The sequence below is a fragment of the Panthera onca genome, chromosome D3, assembly GCF_046562875.1.
Source record: "Panthera onca isolate mPanOnc1 chromosome D3, mPanOnc1 haplotype 2, whole genome shotgun sequence".
In the NCBI taxonomy this organism is placed as follows: Eukaryota; Metazoa; Chordata; class Mammalia; order Carnivora; family Felidae; genus Panthera; species Panthera onca.
The window spans coordinates 243,732-257,755 of record NC_138350.1 but is presented as its reverse complement, the minus strand read 5'-3'; the positions used below and the strand labels follow the sequence as shown (position 1 = coordinate 257,755).

The following is a 14,024-nucleotide window of genomic DNA, read 5'->3' as shown; positions in this document are numbered from 1 at the left end:
CTGGAGGCTAAGAATCCAATACGTCTTTTTTGAACGGACGCAATTCAAACCATAAGTTTGCCCTCTTGCTCCCCCTCACCAAATCCGTGTTCTTTTCATATGCAAAGTACATTCCCCTCAGCCCCAAACCCCCTGAAGGCTTAATTCACCCAGCAAGCAAGGGAGCTCAACTTGAAAGACTCCTCTAAATACCATCTAAATCAGATGTGTGTGAGACTTGGGGTAGCTTTGTCCCGAGGCAACGTTTCTCTCCCTTTGGGAACATGTGAAATCAGACAAGTTCTCAGCTTCCAACGTACAGTGATCAGACAGGCACAAGATAGACCTTCCCATCCCAAAAGGGAGAAGTCAGGAAAAGGAGTTGTGAGGCCTAAGCAAGTCCAAAATAGGGCAAATTCCATTAGATTTTAAGGCCTGAGAATAATTCTCCTTGGCTAAATGCTCTGTCTTCTGAGCCCACTGGGGTGGTGGCCCTGCTTCTCATCCTGGATGGTGGCCCCGCCTCTGGAATTGAAAAGGTGGCTTCACCCTCTGGGACCAAGGAGGTGGTTCTGCCCTCAAGGTCGTTCTGACCTGTGTGCACATCTAGATAGCTCTATCAGCCTGTTCTTCTGCCTGTAGAACCCCAGACATCCAACGACTTTCCCTCATTTCAACCCGTCCCTGTCCCCATCAGTCCAAGCTGGTAACATTTCTGCTGAGTCGGTTGATGGATTTAGTCCCACACCTAATATCTCTGCTGTTCTGCCACATCCTTGTTCTCTCCAGAGCGTGCTTTTGCATTTTTTGCAGTATGGGTAAATTGAGGGTCTTCCAAATTTGTTTAACAATTGGTTCTTCAGCGTATCTCTGTCCTCCCAAATTGTACTATTAGCAGCAAGAAGTCGGGCCAGGTCTTTAACGCTCTGCTTAGAAATCTCTTCCGCTAAACATTCCAGTTCATTGTTTCTAAGTTCTGCTTTTTACGACACACTAGAACACAGTCTAGCCACGTTCTCTGTCACTTCATTACAAAAACCATTTCTTCTCCAGTTTCTAGTACCGTGTTCCTCACTGTTACCTGACACCAGAAGTACCTTGGACTTCCATGTTTCTACCAACAGCGTCTTCAGAAGGCAGTCCAGGTTTTTCGTACCAGGTGCCATCCTCTGCCAAATCCAAAGCTGCTTCCACATTAAAATATATAATTATTTTTTTATGAGAGCGTGCGAGTGAGCGAGGGGCAGAGAGAGAGAGGGAATCCCACCAGATACAGAGAGAGGGAGAGTGCAGAGCCCAAGCTGACCTGATGCCGGGCTTGAATTCACCACCTGTGAGATCATGACCTGAGCTGAAGTCGGATGCTTAACTGACTGAGCCACCCGGGTGCCCTGCTTCCATGTTTTAAGGTATTTGCTGCAGCAGCACCCTGCTTTCCAGTGCAGAGACCTTTATTCATTTGCTAGGTTGCCATAACAAAGTCCTTCAAAATGAGTGATTTAAACAACAGACACTTGTTGTGTTATGGGTCCAGAGGTCAGAAGTCTGAAAACGAGGTGCCACAGAGTTGTTCTCTCTGATGCTGAGAAAGAAGAATCTTGTTGCTAGCTGCGCTCTTTGGCTTGTCCATTCCTTTGCCTCTTCACATCATTTTCTCCCTGTGTGTGTCTATATTTGTGTCCAGATTTCTCCTTTTTATATGGATACCAGTCATCTAGGCTTAGGGCCCCTCCCAATGACCTCACTTAAACATGATTATCTTTGGGACACCTGAGTGGCTCAGTCGGTCGAGCATCCAACTCTTGATTTTGGCTGAGGTCATCATCTCATGGTTCATGGGATAGAGCCTTGGATGGGGCTCTGTGCTGATAACCTGGAGCTTACGTGAGGTTCTCTCTTTCTCTCTCTCTGCCCCTCCCCTGCTCTCTCTCTCCCTTTCTCCCAAAATAAATAAACTTTAAAAAAGACAATGATTATCTTTTTTTTTAAGTTTTTTTTTTTTTTTTTTTTTTTTAATTTATCTTGAGAGAGAGAGAGAGAGAGAGCAAGCAGGGATACTGAAGCCACGTTTTGTCTCTTGGACTTTATTAGGACTACTGATGGAATTTGAACAAGTTTTGTGTATTTGATAATAGAACTGCATTTATGTTCGATTTCTCAATTTGATAACTTACTGTGGTTAGATAATGGAATGACTTTCTTGGAAATACTCACTGAAGAGTTCAGGAGTGTAGAGGAATTATGTCTGTCAGAAAAATATGTTCTTATATAGAGAAAGCAGACATGGTAAAATGTTAACATTTGGGGAATATAGGTAAAATGTATTTAGGAATTCTTCACTATTCTGTGAATTCTATAATTATGTGATTTTTTAAAACTTTGCATCACTATCAAATAATTTCTAAATAATAAAAAAAAAATGATTCATCAGATCAGGTCAATATATCCAAATCAATGCTATTTTCTGCATACCAGAAACTTTACAAAATGCGATTTAATAAAATGAATCCATTAAAAAATATATTAAAACACAACATGTAAAAGAAAACTTGTGGTGTTGGAACTGTTCAGTATCATGACTGTGATTATTGATACATTAACCTACACGGGTGTAAAACTGAGTAGAACCTAATACATGAACACGGGTGTAAGTGAAACTGGAGAAATCTTGATAAGTACTGTGGACCATATTAATGCCAGTATTCTGACTGTGATACACTATAGTTTTGCAAAATGGTAACATTGGGGTAAACTGGGCTAAGTGTGTAAGGGATTTCTTTCTATTATTTTTTACACTGCAGGTGAGTTTACAATTGTCTCAATAAAAGTTTCAATCGAAATAAGTCTATTAAAGATGTAAAAGGGGAATGAATAGTATATACAGTCAATGGAATATTAAGTACTATGACACAAACTACAACTGCATAAACCACACGTCCAAGTATTAGATACATAATACTGAGTGATGAAAGTCACTCTCAGAAGGCTATGCAGAATCCCATTGTTGAAGGCCAAATTAAAGTGAAATGGAATTACATATTATTTAGGCAGGCATGTATCTGTGATAAAATGATGAACCACAAAAGAAAGGACGATAACTGAAATATTTGTGTTGGTGTCTGTCTGTGCAGAGGAGCAGCAAATAGAAGCTGCAAATTCCTTGTAATTTCTTGTTTCTCAGATTGGATGACAGAGTCGTGAACATTCATGAGAAAGAACTTGAGAACTCGTAACTAATGTTAGATGAAAAGAGGACATAAATACAGATAATTCATGTTTTTTAAAATTATAGGAGAATACTAAGGGTAACCATGTGCCACTAAATATGAAAAATTAGATAAAATTTCTCCATTTTCTTGCACACGTCTCCATTTTCTTGCATGGCCAAAATTGACCAAGCTGAAAAAGCAAGATTTACCAAGTCAGTAACAAATCAGGAAATTGCACTGTAGTTAAAATGTTCCTCAATGAAATGTAGCAAGCCCAGATTACTGAACAGTAAAACTGTACAAAACATTGACGGACTTGATCATCATTGTGTTATACAACGGTATGAGAAAATTTTTTATTTTTTAGTGTTCGTTTGAGAGAGAGCATGAGCAAGGGAGGGGCAGAAAGGGAGACAGAATCCCAAGCAGACTCCACGCTGTCAGTACAGATCCCGATGCAGAGACTGAACTCCTGAACCGTGAGGTCATGACCTGAACTGAAATCGAGACTCAGATGCTTAACCAACTGAGCCACCCAGGCACCCCAGTATTAGAAAAGTTTAAAGGATAGATTACTCCTAAATTCATTTTACAACCCTAGTATAAACTTCACACCAAATCTGGATAGAGACCGTAGAAAAACATATTATAGGCCGGTCTAATAGATGAAACTTCTCTGAATGAAATGGAATCCAAGCTTTCCCATGTACACATCTGTATGTGTCCATTTAGGCCGAATTATGTGAAATTACTGATAATTGGCCATTTTTTACATATGTGGTAGATTTTGCTTTCCAAAGATGACTGTAGCCAAGAGCCAGCCCCTTCTCACTTCCTCTTCCACAGTGTGGCTGAGCCACCCCTCCCACCGAGAGTTCTGTTTGCTGGTGGTCGCCGTAGCCACCAGAATGTGGTGGAGGGCTGCTGCGTGCCCCCTACACACACACACACACACACACACACACACACACACCCCGGAAAGGCAATGCAGCTTCTGCTGTCCTGCGTGGAGTACTTGTTCTTGAAGCTCTGGGCTGCCACGTGAGCAGTCCTTCAGGCTGTGATGCTAGGGGTACCCCTGAGAGTCCATAAAGAGAAACAACGTAGACGGGTTCTGAGGCCACATGAAGAGAAAGATGCCGTATTCTTCAATGCCATCTTCCCAGCTCCAGCCACCAAACAGCTTTGCATGCGACATCCTGAGCCAGAAACTGCCTGGCCAAACCTTTCTGGAATTCCTGACCAACAGAACCATGAGAGAGAATAACATCTTTGTTGTTATGTGTGCTAGGGTTTTGAGGGTGATATTTTAGGTAGCAGTTGTGATTAGAATAGAAATTTGGTCTACAAGTGGGGTGCTACTGGCCTTGGCACTGGGTGGTCAGCAGAATCTGGAAGACTCTAGAGGAAAATAGTAGTGAAACCCTGAAGGGCCCTTGGGGAGAGTATTAACAGAGTCCAAAGTCATAGGTTGTTGCTGAGCGCTTGAAGGAACATGGGGAGAGTGTTATGGGAACATGGGGAAAGGAGGCTTTTTAAATTTTATTTTTGAGAGAGAAAGAGACAGAGCATGAGCAGGGGAAGGGCAGAGAGAGAGGGAGACACAGAATCCGAAGCAGGCTCCAGGATCTGAGCTGTCAGCACAAAGCTCAATGAGGGGGCTCGAACCCATGAGCCGTGAGATCATGATCTGAGCCGAAGTCGGACGCTTAACTGACTAAGCCCCCAGCTGCCCCAAGGAGACTTTTTAGATAAAGTCAGACCTTCTCAATATTGCCTTTGCTCTGACATACCTAATGTCCTCAAATAGAATACCTGGGGATGTGGCTTTTGCCTAGTTGATACATAAAAAGCCCACAATGTCCCTGCTCCCACTTCCTATGTATCCCCTGCAACAATGCATATTTATAATTACCAAACTCCTCTACCAAAATACTCCTAAAACAGAAATGGGGGTGGGGGGAGTGGGCGGTGCCTGGGTGGCTCAGTTGGTTAAGCATCTGACTCTTGATTTCAGCTCAGGTCATGATCTCATGGGTTCATGGGATTGAGCCCCATGTCTGGCTCTGAGCTGATCGTGGAGACTGCTTGGGATTCTCTCTCTGCCTCTCTCTCTCTCAAATAAATAAAACACAGAAATTTGGGAGCTCCTCTTTTTAAGAATAGAAGTCAAGCCTTCAATGAGATAAGCCATAGCATCAGCTGGTGAGTTCTAAGAACCTGCTTGCAAATCTGGTAGAAAATCATTTTGAAGAAAATTTTATTACAACTTCAATTCCCAAGAGTATTTTACATTACTTGAGTTGGAGACATGCTAACCAAAGAGTTGTCGTGAGATTCATGAATGTCTAGTTAAAAACAAACCAAAAAAAAAAAAGGTAAAATTGCAAAGTTAGTGGAAAAATACAGGATAAAATTATGGTATGGCTAATTGTAGTGTTCACAGCAAAAAAGAAAATGGGAGAAAAATCAAATTGTAATCTGAAAAGTGATATAAATACATACATGCACACAATAAGTTTTAATTTTTGAATGTTTATTTATTTTTGAGAGAGAAACAGCATGAGCAGGGGAGGGGCAGAGAGAGAGATGGCGACACAGAATCCAAAGCAGGATCCGGGCTCTGAGCTGTAAGCACAGAGCTCGACGTGGGGCTTGAACCCATGAACCATGAGATTGTAACCTGAGCTGAAGTTGGACACTTAAATGACTGAGCCACCCGAGTGCCCCCATACCACAAAGTTTTAAACAGCAATATCAACTTTGACTAAAAAGGACAAACCCTATGCAAAATAAAAGGAGCTCTTAGGACTGCCAACTTTTGGGGTCAGGAAGAGACTGAGAAGGATTTCTTCTTGCAAACATGGATCAGTTTTTATTAATAAGGAAGGATGACTCAGATGGCAGAATCAAGGTCCAGAGGGCGCAGCCAAGAGCTAGGAAGAACTCCCAAGAGAACAGGACCAAACCCTAAAGGGCGAGCTGGTAACATGTATTTAGTAGGATTTAGGCATTTCTGTAGACCGATGACTGCGGGGTGGGGACTGTTGTCCCCGGTTTCGAAAATGAGTATCTGTAGCAGTTTTTCTGTGTGTGCTCTGCTATTGTATTTTGGGTGTGCAAGATGAAGACAGCCTCATTTACCCTTAATTTCCTTAGATATCCATCTCCAAATATAGCCACGCTGGGTTGTGATTTCAACAAAGGAATTTTGAAAGAACACAAATATTCAGTCCATACCGTATTTAATAGCAAGTAAGAAAATACACCAGGGGAAAAAAACTTCATAATATCATTAGGATTGAGAAGCTTCTTAGGAATACATCTGATACAATGTTGAATTTAAAATGAAAACTATCAGGGTGTGTGGGTGGCTCAGTTGGTTAAGCCTCCAAATCTTGGTTTTGGCTTCAGGTTACAATCTTGAAGTTGTGTGAGTTTGAGCCCCAAGTCAGGCTCTGTGCTGACAGGGCAGAGTCTGCTTGGGATTCTCTCCCTCTCTCTCTCTGCCCCTCCCAACTCACCATCTCTCTCAAAATAAAGAAATAAACTAAAAAAATAAAATAAAATGAAAACTATCTAGGAATAAGTCTCTTAAAAACTTATAGAAGCAGAATTTATGAATAAAACAATAACATTCATAAAAGAACTGAAAAAATTCAGGGGTGCCTGGGTGGCTCAGTCAGTTAAGCGTCCGGATCTTGATTTTGGCTCAGGTCATCATCCCACAGTTTGTTGGTTCGAGCCCACATCAGGCTCTGTGCTGACAAAAGCATGGAGCCTGCTTGGTTTCTTTCTCTCCCTCTCTCTCTGCCCCTCCCTGCTTCTGCTCTCTCTATCTCAAAAATAAAAAAAAAACATTTAAAAAAAGAACTGAAAATTTCAAAGATATACTATGTTTAAAAAAATTTGTTTTTAATTTTTATTTATTTTAGAGAGAGAGACAGACAGACAGACTGTGAGTGGGGAGGGGTAGAGAGAGAGGGAAACACAGAATCTGAAGCAGGCTCTAGGCTCTGTGCTGTCAGCACAGAGACCTACCCGGGGCTTGAACTCACAAGTGGCAAGATCATGACCTGGGCCAAAGTCAGACGCTTAACCAACTGAGCCACCCAGGCACCCCAAAGATATACTATATTGATAGAGTCAAGTCAGTATAATGAAAATATTAATTCTTGCAAAATATACATTTAATAAAATTCCAATGAGAACAATAAAAGAATTTTCTTTCTTGAAATGGGACAGATTCTATCATTTACAGGAAAGTTTACTGGTCTCCAACTATGCAAGATAATCATGAACAAGCACAGGTAGAATAGTTTCCCTTCCAGATACAGGAGGTTTTTTTAAGCTAGAATATGAAAACATTGTGGTACTCACACAGTTATAGACTAATAGGCAGATGGAACAGAAAATATTCCAGAAAGGGTAACTTGGGCATATAGGAACTTGGGATATAAAAGAAATTAATTTGTAAGTATTGAAGAAAGAATGGGTTGTTTGATACTTGGTGTTATGGGCTGAATTGCGCCCCCCTTTCAAATTCTTATGTTAGAGTCCAACCCCCAGCACCTCAGGAAGTGACTGTATTTGGAAACAGGGGCTTTAAAGAGGAAATTCAGGTAAAACTCAGTCATATAGATGACCCCAATCTGGAAATGACTGGTGTCATTGTAAGAAAGGCGATCAGGACACAGACACACACGGAGGGACAGCCATGTGAGGACACGGCCACCTGCAAGCCAAGGACGGAGTCTTTGGAAGAAACCAAACCTGCCAACACCTTAGTCTCGGACTTTTCACGTCCAGAATCTTGACACACGAGATTTCTGTTGTTCGTCCCACCCTGTGGTATTTGTTGTGGCAGTCCCCGTGCTACTGCTGAGAGGGTCTGCGTTGTGTCTGTGGAGTCTTGGTTCTTGGATTCCCCTCAAAACATTTGCGTGGGGATCCTGCTCAAATAAAGAGGGCCAGAAGGAAGGGATCAAGCACAAAGCAGCTTGCTGAGGACAGGCCACTCTCGGGAAGGGAGGGCGGGCAGGTCCAGGGTGGCACCTGCACTGAAGTTTTGTATTGGCGACGGGTCACAGGTAGGGCAGTCTCCGACTGAGGTTGTTCCCCTCCCCTGGGAGGGGCAGTTCTGGCTCCTACAAGGTTCTTGCTGGAACTGTCAGGGCCATCTTTCCCCAGGGGGAGGCGAGGTGGGAGGGGGGCTGAAACCACCAAACTCGTGAACTATAATAAACCCGGGGTGGGGGGGGGGGTCATGCTGGGCAGAAGTTGAAGAGGACAGCACGTGTTTTGCACCTGTGGCTCTTGGTCTGTCAGCTCCCAGGGTGTTAGAAGCCACAAGGCCAAGATGTTGAAAACCACAAAGGATGTTGTGCCCTCGGCTTCTAATGTGTCACCTGCTTCTCACCACCCTTGCCTCCAGCTAACTGCCTGCTCTATCACTAGCAAACGAATACCCTTGGAGTCAGGAAATTAGCTTCCCATAGGGCAACAAAATGAAATGAGATCAATACTTCGCACTATACGCATACACACAACTCCAGAAAGATTAAAACTTAAGTGTCAAGCCAAAATGCTGAAACTGTTAGAAGATAATACAAGGAAATATTTCTTTTTGTTTTCTCTTTCAAGAGAAAGATTTCTCAACGAGACACATAAGGAACCCATAAAAGAAAACCTAGATACATTTTATGATGTCAAAACTAAAATCCAAGGGACCAACATGGTCATAATCTAAGTTCAAAGACAATGAATTAAACAAAAAAATTAAAACATGTTGCATATTGAGGATTTGTAAACAATATACATTCAACTCCATGAATCTAGTAGAAAAAGATAACCTGACAGAAAAATGGGCAAAGGATAATTGAGTCTATGAAACAAAACCCCAAATTGTGTGGAAATATATACACTTCAGCAGACACGTTACCTGTATGTTCTGCATTTCAAATATTAGTCCAGTTTTTAAAATCTTTATCTTAACTATTCATATCTCGCCACTAACTCCTCCTGATGTTCCAACATTAAACAGGATACTAGCTTTATGGTTATTGTCTATTTTTAAAATTATGTTAAAGCAGCTAACAATTGTTTCTAATTTGTTCTTTTTTTATTCTTTTTGGAGGAGGGAGGGGGAGGGGCAGATGGAGACAAAGACTCTTAAGCAGGCTCCAGACTCAGCACAAAGCCTGACATGGAGCCCCATGGAGGGCTCAATGCCATGACCCTGGGCTCACGACCTGAGTCGAAATCAAGAGTTGGATGCTCAACCGACTGAGCCACACAGGTGCCCCTCTAATTTATTTTTTAAAACTCTGGAATGTAATTGTAAAATGTTTATTTATATTTAGAGAGAAAGAGCATGTATGCAGGAGGGGAAGTTAGAGAGGGAGAGAGAATCCCAAGGAGGCTCCGCACTGTCAGTGCAGAGCCAGACATGGGGCTTGATCCCACGAACCGGGTGATCGTGACCGGAGTCAAAATCAAGAGTCAGATGCCCAACCAACTGAGCCACCCAGGATCCCCTCTTAGTATTTTTGCATGGGTAGTCATAACCAAGTTTTGTCTGAGCTTCCTTTTCAAGTCATACATGTGGATTTTGGTGTCTTTATGCTGCCTAATAAATAGAAACGGTTCCTTCTTCTATTTCCTCTGGAAATTTTTATGTGTAAGAATTCCGTAATCACTGGATTTTTTTTTTTTTTTTTTTTTAATTTTTTTAACGTTTATTTATTTTTGAGACAGAGAGAGACAGAGCATGAACGGGGGAGGGTCACAGAGAGAGGGAGACACAGAATCCGAAACAGGCTCCAGGCTCTGAGCTGTCAGCACAGAGCCCGACGCGGGGCTCGAACCCACGGACCGCGAGATCGTGACCTGAGCCGAAGTCGGACGCTTAACCGACCGAGCCACCTAGGCGCCCCAATCACTGGATGTTTGAGAGAATTCCCCAGAAAGTCAATGATTGGTGCTTTTTGGCAGATAATCTCTGAAATTGTCCTCATTTTTATCCATGACGTGTTTTTCTCCTTTCTTGAGTTGAATTTGACACATCCATCCCAGGAGAATCATTTAATTTCAAATTTCTTAGCATAGAGAGGATTCTCATTCAATTTCCTGTATGTCTGTGGTTGTTCTCTTTTTATCATCTTTTCCTTCTCTCTGTAAGGATAGTGACTTATTTAGAGCTTTCCCCACATCACTTGAATTATGGATCAGCTTTATTTTTTTGTTAATTCCTATCTACTTAATATAAACGTATGGATAAAATTTTTTTTATTTCCTCAGTTGGATTCTTAAACCAATTGTCTCTTCTTTTTTAACGTGTTGATAGATTTTTTAACGTGTTGATAGATTTGGGTTCTCAGTGTTTCAAATCGTAATCTTTTTTTTTTTTTTTTTATAATGTTTTTGTTTCTTTTTGAGACAGAGAGAGACAGAGCATGAGCAGGGGAGGGGCAGAGAAAGAGGGAGACACAGAATCCGAAGCAGGCTCTAGGCTCCGAGCTGTCAGCACAGAGCCCGATGCGGGCCTCGAACTCACGGACCGTTAGATCATGACCTGAGCCTCAGTCAGACGCACAACCGACTGAGCCGCCTAGGCGCCGCCTAAATCGTGATCTTTTACGTTTTTCCCAAAAGCGTGTTCACGCAACTCGGTCCTGGGCGCGCGGTCGCCCTCGCGTCTCTAGGCAACCAGCGCTCCTCAGAGGGCCGGGAGCCTACGTGCCGCGGATCCTTCTGGGAAATGTAGTACAAAGGCCCCTTCCTTGAGTGAAGCTAACCGAAAAAAAAAAAAGAAAAAAGAAAAAACAAAGGCGTCTTTCTCTCGCGCACGCGTACTCGCACTCGCACGGCCACCGACGCTTTCGGGTTGCGCCCCTTCTCTTTGTCCTTCGTCGCCAAGCGAGAGGCGAGTGTGGGCGTCTCCGCGCGCGCGCCCGCGTACCCGTGCGCGGCCCCGGGCCCCGCCGCAGCCCGGTCGGGATTTCGTGGGCCCGCTGGCTCAGCACGGAGGCCAGCGGGTCGTGGCCGGGGGCGCGTGCGGGCGGGGGGCGGGGCGTCGGTGAGTCTGGGGGGGGCGCGGGGCGGGTCACGTGGTTCCCGGGCCTGCGCGTCCGAAGACTGAGGCCTGCGGTCGGTGCCGGGTTTTTGCGGGGTCCGGGCCGGCCGTTGGGGTTCCGTGTGGGGGGCTCGCGGGAAGGACTCGGCGGTCGTGTTTGGGCCGCAGGCTTGGAGGCCTGTGGGCGTCGGCGCGGGGCTCGGGGTTCGCAGGCAGCGCGGCGGGGCGCCGGGTGAGTGCAGGGGCGCGGGGCCGGGGCCGCCGCGGGGACGCCCCCGGCCCCGGGCCTCTGGGCTCTTACTTGGGCGGGGGGGTTGGCCTTTCCGCCGGGGTTGTGAGGGCCGTGCCTCCCCGCCTGGGTCCCCGGACGCGAGGGGCTGCGTGGGTGGTCCCGGCCTGAGCCCAGAGCTGGTCCTTGAGGCGTCGGGCGGCGAGGGGACTTCTTGCCTGTGCCCCTGTAGCCCGGCTTCATCCGCCCAGCCCCGCCTGGATCAGTAGGATTGTTTCCAAAGGCTTCGCTGCTACAGAACAACCCTCCGGGCCAAACCCAAACCCCAGGCAGTTTCTGACCGACGAGAAGTGGCCGCCGTGGCCGGGACAACAATGGCCCGAAGTTCTTAGGGCCGAATTTGGTCCACCCGCGATTTCTCGGCCTCACGTTTATCGGCTGAAAGTGAGGGGGTGAAAAGAAATGTTTTTCCCCTAGCTCTGATGCTTTTTGCCGTCATTAAAACATACTTCTGTTTATTTTAATCACTTACTGCTTGTTTCATCCGTGTGGCGGTGGACTGGAAGCGCTCGGCTTGCCGGCTGTGCTCTTGGATTAGGGACCTTAAGATTTTGAAAAATAATGTTTATACTTTTTTTCTGTTATGAATTTAGAATGTGTTCACTGCAGTCAGTCTGGAGCATCCGGACCCACAGACTCAAGTGAAAATCTTCCATGATCTCATCGCCAGGAGATAGTGACTGTTAGCATTTTAGTACATTTCTTCTAGTCCGTGCATGCTGTCTACTTTTGGGACGCGTTATTTATGTTTGCTTAAAAAAACAAATTGGGAGTATGCTGTTCGCAGCCATTTCAGTTTATCACAGATACGTTTCTTCAACGTGAGCTGTTTTGTTCCAGGCCCGCAGTGTTTTCAGCGGGCCTCTGAGAACTTCTTTTGTTTTCCTCCTTACTCTGCCCTGGTGTCCTCATTTCTGGACAGCGAGTGGACTGCATGGCACCTGTACTGGAAATCTGAACAGAGACTCTGGGGGCCTTTGTCCAGCTCTCCCTCCAGCGTTTTGGGGGGCGGGGGGCTGTGACTGCAGGTCTGAGGGGCACTGAGGGGACCAGCGGCCCAGATTTGCCACTTCCTAGGCGTGTCATCCATGTTGGGCAACTTGCTGAACCTCTCTGTGCCTTGTCACTGTCTGTAGGGGGTGCGGGATGCATCAAAAAAAGGCACGATGATGTTTAAAACGTCTGTCACAAAGTAATTAGTCGACACTTTTTATTATTCTCCATTTTCCCCCTGAATTTCCTTTAGAACTTGACGCTGAGTGGAACTGTGGGATGATGATGAAGGTTGCGCCTTCCTTCTGAAGATAAACCTGAGAGCTGTCACAGGGAGAGGTGCAGTGTGATGCGGGAAACTGCCCAGGTACATGACAAAACCGCTGAAGTTAAATCGGGCCAAACTGTACAGTGAAGGGCATAGGCTTCATTTGCTGAGAGGACGTGTGGTGCCAAATATAAAAGTTCAGAGAAGAACTTCTCCCTGAGGGGCCAACTTTCAAAACATTTGTTTAGAGTAAGGTTGGATCTCCCTTTTTTTTTTTAAACCTTTTTTTAAAAAAATGGTTGTTTATAGGGGCTCCTGGGTGGCTCAATTGGTTGAGTGTCCAACTTCAGCTTAGGTCATGATCTCACGGCTCGTGGGTTCCCAGCCCTAGGTGGGGCTTTGTGCTGACATCTCACAGCCTGGCACCTGCTTTGGATTCTGTGTCTCCCTCTCTGCCCCTCCCCTGCTCGCTCTCTCTCGCTCTCTCTCTCTCAAATGAGAGAGACAGAGCACAAATAGGGGAGGAGCAGAGAAGGAGAGAGGGAGACCGATTCTGAGGCAGGCTTCAGACTCTGAGCTGTCAGTACAGAGCCTGACATGGGGCTCAAATCCCATGAACCCTGAGATCATGACCTGAGCCAAAGTTGGAGGCTTAACTGAGCCACCCACTTGCCCCTCCTTTTTTTTTTTTTTTTTTTTTTTTTTTTTTTAAAGATTTTATTTTTAAGTAATCTCTACACCCAGTCTTGGGCTCAAACTCACAACCCAAGATCAGGAGTCACATGCTCCACCAACTAGCCCAGCCAGGCACCTAACTCTGCATTTTTCTTAATGATAAACTTAAATATCATCGGAAATGTTTGATTTTTTATTTTTATATATTTATTTGTTTATTTATGTAAGTAGGCTTCATGCCCAGCATGGAGCCCAGCACAGGGCTTGAACTCACACCCAGAGAACAAGACGTGAGCTGAGATCAAGAGTTGGATGCTTAACCAACTGAGCAACCCAGGCGTCCCCATCAGAAATACTTTAAAACTACCACACTGATGGCTTGTCACACCCTGTTGAACTGAAATTCTCAACTCTGTTTTCTATAGTAAGTCTACATCATGTTGACTTAAGTTTTCCACTCTTGATAGGTTCTCACTGAAAGCAAGTAAACTTTCTTTGACAACAATTGTAAAGGAAATTTTAAAATCAAATTGTGAA

At 44.7% G+C, this 14,024-nt stretch overlaps 1 protein-coding gene across 2 annotated transcripts in view; it reads left to right on the top strand.

Annotated features, from left to right (window-relative positions):
• LOC132665221 (uncharacterized) overlaps positions 1-14,024 on the top strand; it is a 60,910-nt gene that overhangs the window by 19,867 nt on the left and 27,019 nt on the right. Inside the window, exons 1-3 of one of the 2 annotated variants that reach the window (XM_060611984.3) lie at positions 11,281-11,494; positions 12,798-12,911; positions 13,719-13,911. The exons of the other annotated variant lie outside the window; for it this stretch is intronic. The gene's annotated coding sequence lies outside the window, so the exon portion shown is untranslated. Of the gene's footprint in view, positions 1-11,280; positions 11,495-12,797; positions 12,912-13,718; positions 13,912-14,024 lie in introns of those variants that run through there. 2 annotated transcript variants of the gene reach the window in all.